The sequence below is a fragment of the Arachis stenosperma genome, chromosome 6, assembly GCF_014773155.1.
Source record: "Arachis stenosperma cultivar V10309 chromosome 6, arast.V10309.gnm1.PFL2, whole genome shotgun sequence".
NCBI lineage: Eukaryota > Viridiplantae > Streptophyta > Magnoliopsida > Fabales > Fabaceae > Arachis > Arachis stenosperma.
Window position 1 is genome coordinate 97,600,629 of NC_080382.1, and position 9,386 is coordinate 97,610,014.

Genomic DNA, 9,386 nt, shown 5'->3' on the forward strand with positions numbered 1-9,386 from the left:
ATTGGTACACGCCCACTGAGGTCTTCCTCAGTGGCGTCCTCCTCCTCTCTTTCCTCTCCATATTCGGCCATGTCTATGGCTTTGCACTCTCCTTTTGGATTTTCTTCTGTATTACTTGGGAGAGTGCTAGGAGGGAGTTCAGTAACTTTCTTGCTCAGCTGACCCACTTGTCCTTCCAAATTTCTGATGGAGGACCTTGTTTCATTCATGAAACTTTGAGTGGTCTTATTAGATCAGAGACCATTGTTGCTAAGTCAGAAGTATTCTGCTTAGAACTCTCTGTCTGTTGCTGAGAAGATGATGGAAAAGGCTTGCCATTGCTAAACCTGTTTCTTCCACCATTATTGTTATTGAAACCTTGTTGAGGTCTCTCTTGACTCTTCCATGAGAAATTGGGGTGATTTCTCCATGAAGAATTGTAGGTGTTTCCATAGGGTTCTCCTAGGTAATTCACCTCTTCCATTGAAGGGTTCTCAGGATCATAGGCTTCTTCCTCAGATGAAGCTTCCTTAGTACTGCTTGGTGCATTTTGCATTCCAGACAGACTTTGAGAAATCAAATTGACTTGTTGAGTCAATATTTTATTCTGAGCCAAAATGGCATTCAGAGTGTCAATCTCAAGAACTCCTTTCTTCTGACTAGTCCCATTGTTCACAGGATTCCTTTCAGAAGTGTACATGAATTGGTTATTTGCAACCATTTCAATCAATTCTTGAGCTTCTGTAGGCGTCTTCTTCAGATGAAGAGATCCTCCAGCAGAGCTATCCAAAGACATCTTGGATAGTTCAGAGAGACCATCATAGAAAATACCTATGATGCTCCATTCAGAAAGCATGTCTGAGGGACATCTTCTGATTAATTGTTTGTATCTTTCCCAAGCTTCATAGAGGGATTCTCCATCCTTCTGTCTGAAGGTTTGGACTTCCACTCTAAGCTTACTCCATCTTTGTGGTGGAAAGAACTTTGCCAAGAAGGCATTGACTAGCTTTTCCCAAGAGTCCAGGCTTTCTTTAGGTTGAGAATCCAACCATATTCTAGCTCTGTCTCTTACAGCAAAAGGAAATAGCATCAGTCTATAGACTTCAGGGTTAACCCCATTAGTCTTGACTGTGTCACAGATTTGCAAGAATTCAGCTAAGAACTGATGAGGATCTTCCATTGGAAGTCCATGGAACTTGCAATTCTGTTGCATTAGAGAAACTAATTGAGGCTTAAGCTCAAAGTTGTTTGCTCCAATGGCAGGGATAGAGATGCTTCTCCCATAAAAATCAGGAGTAGGTGCAGTGAAGTCACCCAGCACCTTCCTTGCATTGTTGGCATTGTTGTTGTTTTCGGCTGCCATGTCTTCTTTTTCTTTGAAGAATTCGGCCAGGTCCTCTAAAGAGAGTTGTGCTTTGGCTTCTCTTAGCTTTCTCTTCAGGGTACTTTCGGGTTCAGGGTCAGCTTCAACAAGAATGCCTTTGTCTCTGCTCCTGCTCATATGAAAGAGGAGAGAAAAGGAAAATATGGAATCCTCTATGTCACTGTATAGAGATTCCTTGAGGTGTCAGAGGAAAAGAGAAATAGAAAGAAGAAGGAGAAGAAGAATTCGAACTTTACTTAGATAAGGTTCGAATTGTGCATTTAGAAGGAGTGGTACTCCATAAATAGAAGGATGTGAGAAGGAGGAAAGTGGATTTTCGAAAATTCATTTAAAAGATTTTGAAAACATTTTGAAAATTTGATTGATAATTTTTGAAAATTCAAAGTGAAAAAGAAATCAAGTGATTTTTGAAAAAGATTTTGAAATTAGAAGTTAAAAGGATTTGATTGAAAACTATTTTGAAAAAGATGAGGTTAAAAAGATTTAATTGAAAAGTTATGGTTTTAAAAAGATGTGATTGAGAAGATATGATTTGAAAACAATTTTAAAAGATATGATTTGAAAACAATTTTGAAAAGATATGATTAAAAAAAATTGATGACTTGCCTAACAAGAAAAGATATGATTCAAACATAAAACCTTCCTTAATAGAAAAGGCAAAAAATGTTCAGTCAAATCATTAATTGTTAGTAAGTATCTTTGAAAAAGGAAAGAAATTGATTTTGAAAACATTTGATTGAAAAGATATGATTTGAAAAAGATTTGGTTTTGAAAAACTTTGAAAACTTGAAAAAAAATTGATTTTGAAAACAAAATCTTCCCCCTAGCACCATCCTGGCGTTAAACGCCCAGAATGGTATACATTCTGGCGTTTAACGCCCAAAATGCTACCTCTTTGGGCGTTAAACGCCCAGCCAGGTACCCTGGCTGGCGTTTAAACGCCAGTCTGCCTTCTTCACTGGGCATTTTTGAATGCTCAGCTTTTTCTGTATAATTCCTCTGCAGTATGTTCTGAATCTTCAATTCTTTGTATCATTGACTTGAAAAGACACAAATTAAAAATATTTTTGGATTTTTAATAATCAAAATGCAACAAGAATCAAATAACAATGCATGCAAGACACCAAACTTACCAGTTTGTGTGCTACTGACACCATATGAGACACATGAACACTCAAGTCAATAGAATTTAAAGATCAAAACAAGAAATATATGCATGGATTCGAAAAATATAACAAAAACATGCATTTGACACCAAACTTAAGATGAGACTCTAGACTCAAACAAGAAATATTTTTGGATTTTATGGTTTTGCAAATTTTTTTGTGTTTTTCGAAAATTAAGTGGAAAAAGGTATCAAAATTCTTAATGAGAATTCCAGGAATCAGTGCAATGCTAGTCTAAGACTCCGGTCCAGGAATTAGACATGGCTTCACAGCCAGCCAAGCTTTCAAAGAAAGCTTCGGTCCAAAACACTAGACATGACCAAAGGTCAGCCAAGCCTTAGCAGATCACTGCTCCAAAAGCAAAATTGATGAAAATCAACAAGCTCTTGTGGTGATAAGTTGAAACCTCGGTCCAATCAGATTAGACATGGCTTCTCAGCCAGCCAGATTTCAACAAATCATCATGAAACTCTAGAATTCATCTTCAAGAATTTCGAAAAAATAAATACCTAATCTAAGCAACAAGATGAACCGTCAGTTGTCCAACTAGAACAATCCCAGGCATTGTTACCAAAAGCTTGCTCAAAACTTGAACAATCCCCGGCAACGGCGCCAAAAACTTGGTGCGCGAAATTGTGAACAATACTTTTTCACAACTCTCATAATCCCTGGTCATGAACTCCAAGAACTTGGTAGTTCAATTCCATGGCATTACACAACTTCGCACAACTAACCAGCAAGTGCACTGGGTCGTCCAAGTAATACCTTACGTGAGTAAGGGTCGATCCCACGGAGATTGTTAGCATTGAAGCAAGCTATGGTCATCTTGTAAATCTTAGTCAGGCAAACTCAAATGTATATGATGATGAACGAAAATAACATAAAGATAAAGATAGAGATACTTATGTATATCATTGGTGTAAGAGCTTCAGACAAGTGTATGAAGATGCCTTCCCTTCCGTCTCTCTGCTTTCCTACTGTCTTCATCCAATCCTTCTTACTCCTTTCCATGGCAAGCTCGTATAGGGTCTCACTGTTGTCAGCAGCTACCTCCCATCCGCGCAGTGAAAGCTAATGCACGCACTCTGTCACAGTACTGCCAATCACCGGTTTGGTTCCCTCCCCTACCGAAATAGAATCACTCTTTTGCGTCTGTCACTAACGCCCAGTAGGTTACAGGTTTGAAGCACGTCACAGTCATTCAGTCATTGAATCCTACTCAGAATACCACAGACAAGGTTAGACCTTCCGGATTCTCTTGAATGCTGCCATCAGTTCTTGCCTATACCACGAAGACTCTGATCTCACGGAATGGTTGGCTCGTTTGTCAGGCGAGCACTCGGTTGTCAGGCGATCAACCATGCATCGTGCAATCAGGAATCCAAGAGATATTCACTATGCCTCAGATGCTTGTAGAACAAGAATGGTTGTCAGTCACCTTGTTCATGAGTGAGAATGGTGATGGCGTCAATCATCACCTTCATCATGTGAAGAACAAGTGATATCTTGGATAAAGAACAAGCGGAATTGAATGGAAGAACAATAGTAATTGCATTAATACTCGAGGTACAGCAGAGCTCCACACCTTAATCTATGGTGTGTAGAAACTCCACCGTTGAAAATACATAAGAACAAGGTCCAGGCATGGCCGAATGGCCAGCCTCCCACAGAGGGTTCAATCATCAAAACATGATCGAAAAAGCTCTCTAATACAATAGTAAAAGGTCCTACTTATAGAAAACTAGTACATGGATGAGTAAATGACATAAAAATCCACTTCCGGGCCCACTTGGTGTGTGCTTGGGCTGAGCAATGAAGCAATTTCGTGTAGAGACTCTCCTTGGAGTTAAACGCCAGCTTTAGTGCCAGTTTGGGCGTTTAACTCCCAATCAGGTGCCAGTTCCGGCGTTTAACGCTGGAATTTCTTGAGGTGACTTTGAACGCCGGTTTGGGCCATCAAATCTTGGGCAAAGTATGGACTATTATATATTGCTGGAAAGCCCAGGATGTCTACTTTCCAACGCCGTTGAGAGCGCGCCAATTGGGCTTCTGTAGCTCCAAAAAATCCACTTCGAGTGCAGGGAGGTCAGAATCCAACAGCATCTGCAGTCCTTTTGAGTCTCTGGATCAGATTTTTGCTCAGGTCCCTCAATTTCAGCCAGAAAATACCTGAAATCACAGAAAAACACACAAACTCATAGTAAAGTCCAGAAAAGTGAATTTCAACTAAAAACTAATAAAAATATACTAAAAACTAACTAGATCATACTAAAAACATACTAAAAACAATGCCAAAAAGCATACAAATTATCCGCTCATCATGGAGCACAAAATTGAAGCCAAACCAGAGTCATCTTTAGGCCCTAAAAACAAGAACATGAAGTGAAATTGAAGAAGGCTAGAGATGAGCCCTGGAGGGGGGCACAAGCACGTTGCCAACGTGCCAGAAAGGGGGCGTGTTTTGCAACAACGCCAGCCCCAAGTCCCTGCCTTGGGAGGCTAGGCACGGGCACGTTGCCAACTTGGGAGTGAAGGTGCGTTTTTGGCAACAACTTGGCAGCTTGACCTTACCTTCTTTGAGGAAGCATAACTTGAGCTAGGAAAGTCCAATTGAGGTGATTCCAGTGGCATTGGAAAATAGACATCAAGAGCTTTCCAATGATGTATAGTAGTCCATATTGAAGCAGAAGGTTGACACTCAAATTCTGGGCTACATTTAGCATGAAAGTAGAGCCAAGAAGAGGATAAGCAAGTTGTTAGCAACAACTTGGGCTAGCAACGCCCAAGTCTCAAACTTCACTTCCAGGAAATTGTGCTGCACGTTGCCAACGTGCATTAAGGCCAGTGTTATTGACAAAAACGCCAAGCCAATGGGCCAGAAGCATGATGAATGAACTCTTCCTTTCCAAGTCTAGCAACTTCTTCAATTGAACCAAGAATTCAACAATGAGAAAGCCCACATTGCTAGCCCAAATTGAAGATCTCTGAAGAAGTTTTAGGAGTAGTATAAGTAGAAGAGATTGGTGTACTTGTAGAGGACTTTTCAACACTTTTGACACTTAGACTTTTTTTAGACTCTTAGCACTTTTATTTTGGAACTCTTGAGCACTTCCGGGAGGATACCCGGAGAGCATTTTGGTTCATCTTGGAACTTCTCTTCTTCATTTCTTAAGCTTTAACATTTCCTTATTCTTCTTCATCTTTCTTTTCAATTTAGTTTAATTTGATTATGGCAATTGTTGTTGAAATTGGAGCAATGACTCACTAAACCCCACTTTCATTAGGGGGAAGAGCTCTGCTTGTTGGAATGAATTAGTGAACTCATCTTCTCCTCCTCAATTCTAGTGGTTGATCTAAAAAGGGAACTCTTGATCTTCAAAGATTCAACCACCATCGAGAGAGGGGTTAATCTATATGAACTATGTGGTGAATTTGAGGAATGAGCCACATAATTCATTTAGAGTTCATCCTTTCATGATTTCTTTGATCAATATACCTTGGTTAGTATGTGAGATGTAACTCTCCTTGGTTGAGATTATGGGAATTGTGTGGCTGGATTAGATTTGAGCTTCATCTCTTCTCATGAACAATTAGATCACGAGAGTGGCAATTGGCTATGTTGAGAGAGATTGAATCACCAAGAGATTGGGATTCAATCACCCACTTGCCATGGATCTATACCATGATTGAGAAGGATTTGACTAACATCAATTCATGAAAACTTGCATCTCTGATCCCTAATGATCCTCTCTATCATTAATTCTCATTTCTTTCGTTCTTAGTGTTTGAAAACCCATCACCCAATCCCCTTCTACATTCTTGCAATTTATTATTCTTGTCATTTACATTCTGTTTCTTTATTTCGTACTCTTTTGCTCTTTAGAATTCAGCACCCTATTTCTTGCAATTTACTTTTGATGTCATTTAAGTTTCTTGCAATTTAAGTTTCCGTTATTTACTTTCACTTTATTTCTATCCTCTAGTTCTTTACATTCTGTGTCATTTAAATTCTTGCAATTATGTTCAAAAATCAAAATGCTCATGAAATCAAAACTATGTTTGCTTGACTAAATTCACCATTTAACTAAAGTTGCTTAATCTACCAATCTCCGTGGGATCGACCTCACTCTTAGTGAGTTTTATTACTTGATACGACCCGGTATACTTGCCGGTTATACGTGAAATCAAATTTTTACGTATCAGGTAGCTATCTTTGTTTTATGCTATCTTAGACCATTGGGAGGCTGGCCATTCGGCCATGCCTAGACCTTGTTCTTATGTATTTTCAACGGTGGAGTTTCTACACACCATAGATTAAGGTGTGGAGCTCTGCTGTACCTCGAGTATTAATGCAATTACTATTGTTCTTCCATTCAATTCCGCTTGTTCTTTATCCAAGATATCACTTGTTCTTCAACATGATGAAGGTGATGATTGACGCCCATCACCATTCTCACTCATGAACAAGGTGACTGACAACCATTCTTGTTCTACAAGCATCTGAGGCTTAGTGAATATCTCTTGGATTCCTGATTGCATGATGCATGGTTGATCGCCTGACAACCGAGTGCTCGCCTGACAAACGAGCCAACCATTCCGTGAGATCAGAGTCTTCGTGGTATAGGCAGGACCTGATGGCAGCATTCAAGAGAATCCGGAAGGTCTAACCTTGTCTGTGGTATTCTGAGTAGGATTCAATGATTGAATGACTGTGACGTGCTTCAACCTGTAACCTACTGGGCGTTAGTGACAGACGCAAAAGAGGGATTCTATTCCGGTAGGGGAGGGAACCAAACCGGTGATTGGCAGTACTGTGACAGAGTGCGTGCATTAGCTTTCACTGCGCGGATGGGAGGTAGCTGCTGACAACAGTGAAACCCTACACGGCTTGCCATGGAAAGGAGTAAGAAGGATTGGATGAAGGCAGTAGGAAAGCAGAGAGACGGAAGGGAAGGCATCTTCATACACTTGTCTGAAGCTCTTACACCAATGATGCATAAGTATCACTATCTTTATCTTTATGTTATTTTCGTTCATCATCATATACAATTGAGTTTGCCTGACTAAGATTTACAAGATGACCATAGCTTGCTTCAATGCTAACAATCTCCGTGGGATCGACCCTTACTCACGTAAGGTATTACTTGGACGACCCAGTGCACTTGCTGTTAGTTGTGTGAAGTTGTAGTGATCACAATTTCGCGCACCAAGTTTTGGCGCCGTTGCCGGGGATTGTTCAAGTTTTGAGCAAGCTTTTGGTAACAAATTGTTCTAGTTGGACAACTGACGGTTCATCTTGTTGCTTAGATTAGGTATTATTTTTTTTTCGAAATTCTTGAAGATGAATTCTAGAGTTTCATGATGATTTGTTGAAATCTGGCTGGCTGAGAAGCCATGTCTAATCTGATTGGACCGAGGTTTCACTTATCACCACAAGAGCTTGTTGATTTTCATCAATTTTGCTTTTGGAGCAGTGATCTGCTAAGGCTTGGCTGACCTTTGGTCATGTCTAGTGTTTTGGACCGAAGCTTTCCTTGAAAGCTTGGCTGGCTGTGAAGCCATGTCTAATTCCTGGACCGGAGTCTTAGACTAGCATTGCACTGATTCCTGGAATTCTCATTAAGAATTTTGATACCTTTTTCCACTTAATTTTCGAAAAACACAAAAAAAAATTACAAAATCATAAAAACCAAAAATATTTGATGTTTCTTGCTTAAGTCTAGTGTCTCATCTTAAGTTTGGTGTCAATTACATGCATTCATTCATGTGTCTTAAGGATCTTCAAGTAATTCTTGATAATTTCTTACTCTGATCTTTGAATTCTTTTGGCTTGAGTATTTATGTGTCTCATATAGTGTCAGTAGTACACAAACTGCTAAGTTTGGTGTCTTGCATGCATTGTTATTTGATTCTTGTTGCATTTGATTATTAAAAATCCAAAAATATTTTAATTTTGTCTTTTCAAGTCAATAATACAAAGAATTGAAGATTCAGAACATACTGCAGAGGAATTGTACAGAAAAAGCTGAGCATTCAAAAATGCCCAGTGAAGAAGGCAGACTGGCGTTTAAACGCCAGCCAGGGTACCTGGTTGGGCGTTTAACGCCCAAAAAGGTAGCATTTTGGGCGTTAAACGCCAGAATGTATACCATTCTGGGCGTTTAACGCCAGGATGGTGTTAGGGGAAGATTTTGTTTTCAAAATCAATTTTTTTTCAAGTTTTCAAAGTTTTTCAAAACCAAATCTTTTTCAAATCATATCTTTTCAATCAAATGTTTTCAAAATCAATTTCTTTCCTTTTTCAAAGATACTTACTAACAATTAATGATTTGATTGAACATTTTTTGCCTTTTCTATTAAGAAAGGTTTTATGTTTGAATCATATCTTTTCTTGTTAGGTAAGTCATTATTTTTTTTAAAATCACATCTTTTCAAATTGTTTTCAAATCATATCTTTTAAAATTGTTTTCAAATCATATCTTCTCAATCACATCTTTTTAAAACCATAACTTTTCAATCAAATCTTTTTAAATCACATTTTTTTTAAATAGTTTTCAATCAAATCTTTTTAATTTCTAATTTCAAAATCTTTTCAAAAATCACTCTAATCTTTCCCCACTTTCAATTTTCGAAAATTATCAATCAAATTTTCAAAATGTTTTCAAAATCTTTTAATTGAAATTTTTGAAAATCCACTTCCCTCCTTCCCACATCCTTCTATTTATGGAGTACTACTCCTTCTAAATGCACAATTCGAACCTTATCTAATAAAGTTCGAATTCTTCTTCTCCTTCTTCTTACTATTTCTCTTTTCCTCTGACACTTCAAGGAATCTCTATACTGTGACATAGAGGATT

At 38.6% G+C, this 9,386-nt stretch overlaps 1 non-coding gene across 1 annotated transcript; it reads left to right on the forward strand.

The window, feature by feature from the left end:
• Positions 1-829: 829 nt before the first annotated feature.
• LOC130938419 (small nucleolar RNA R71) lies at positions 830-937 on the forward strand. The gene has a single exon (XR_009069586.1). It is a non-coding gene; the product is annotated as a small nucleolar RNA R71 (small nucleolar RNA).
• The last annotated feature ends 8,449 nt before the right edge of the window (positions 938-9,386 follow it).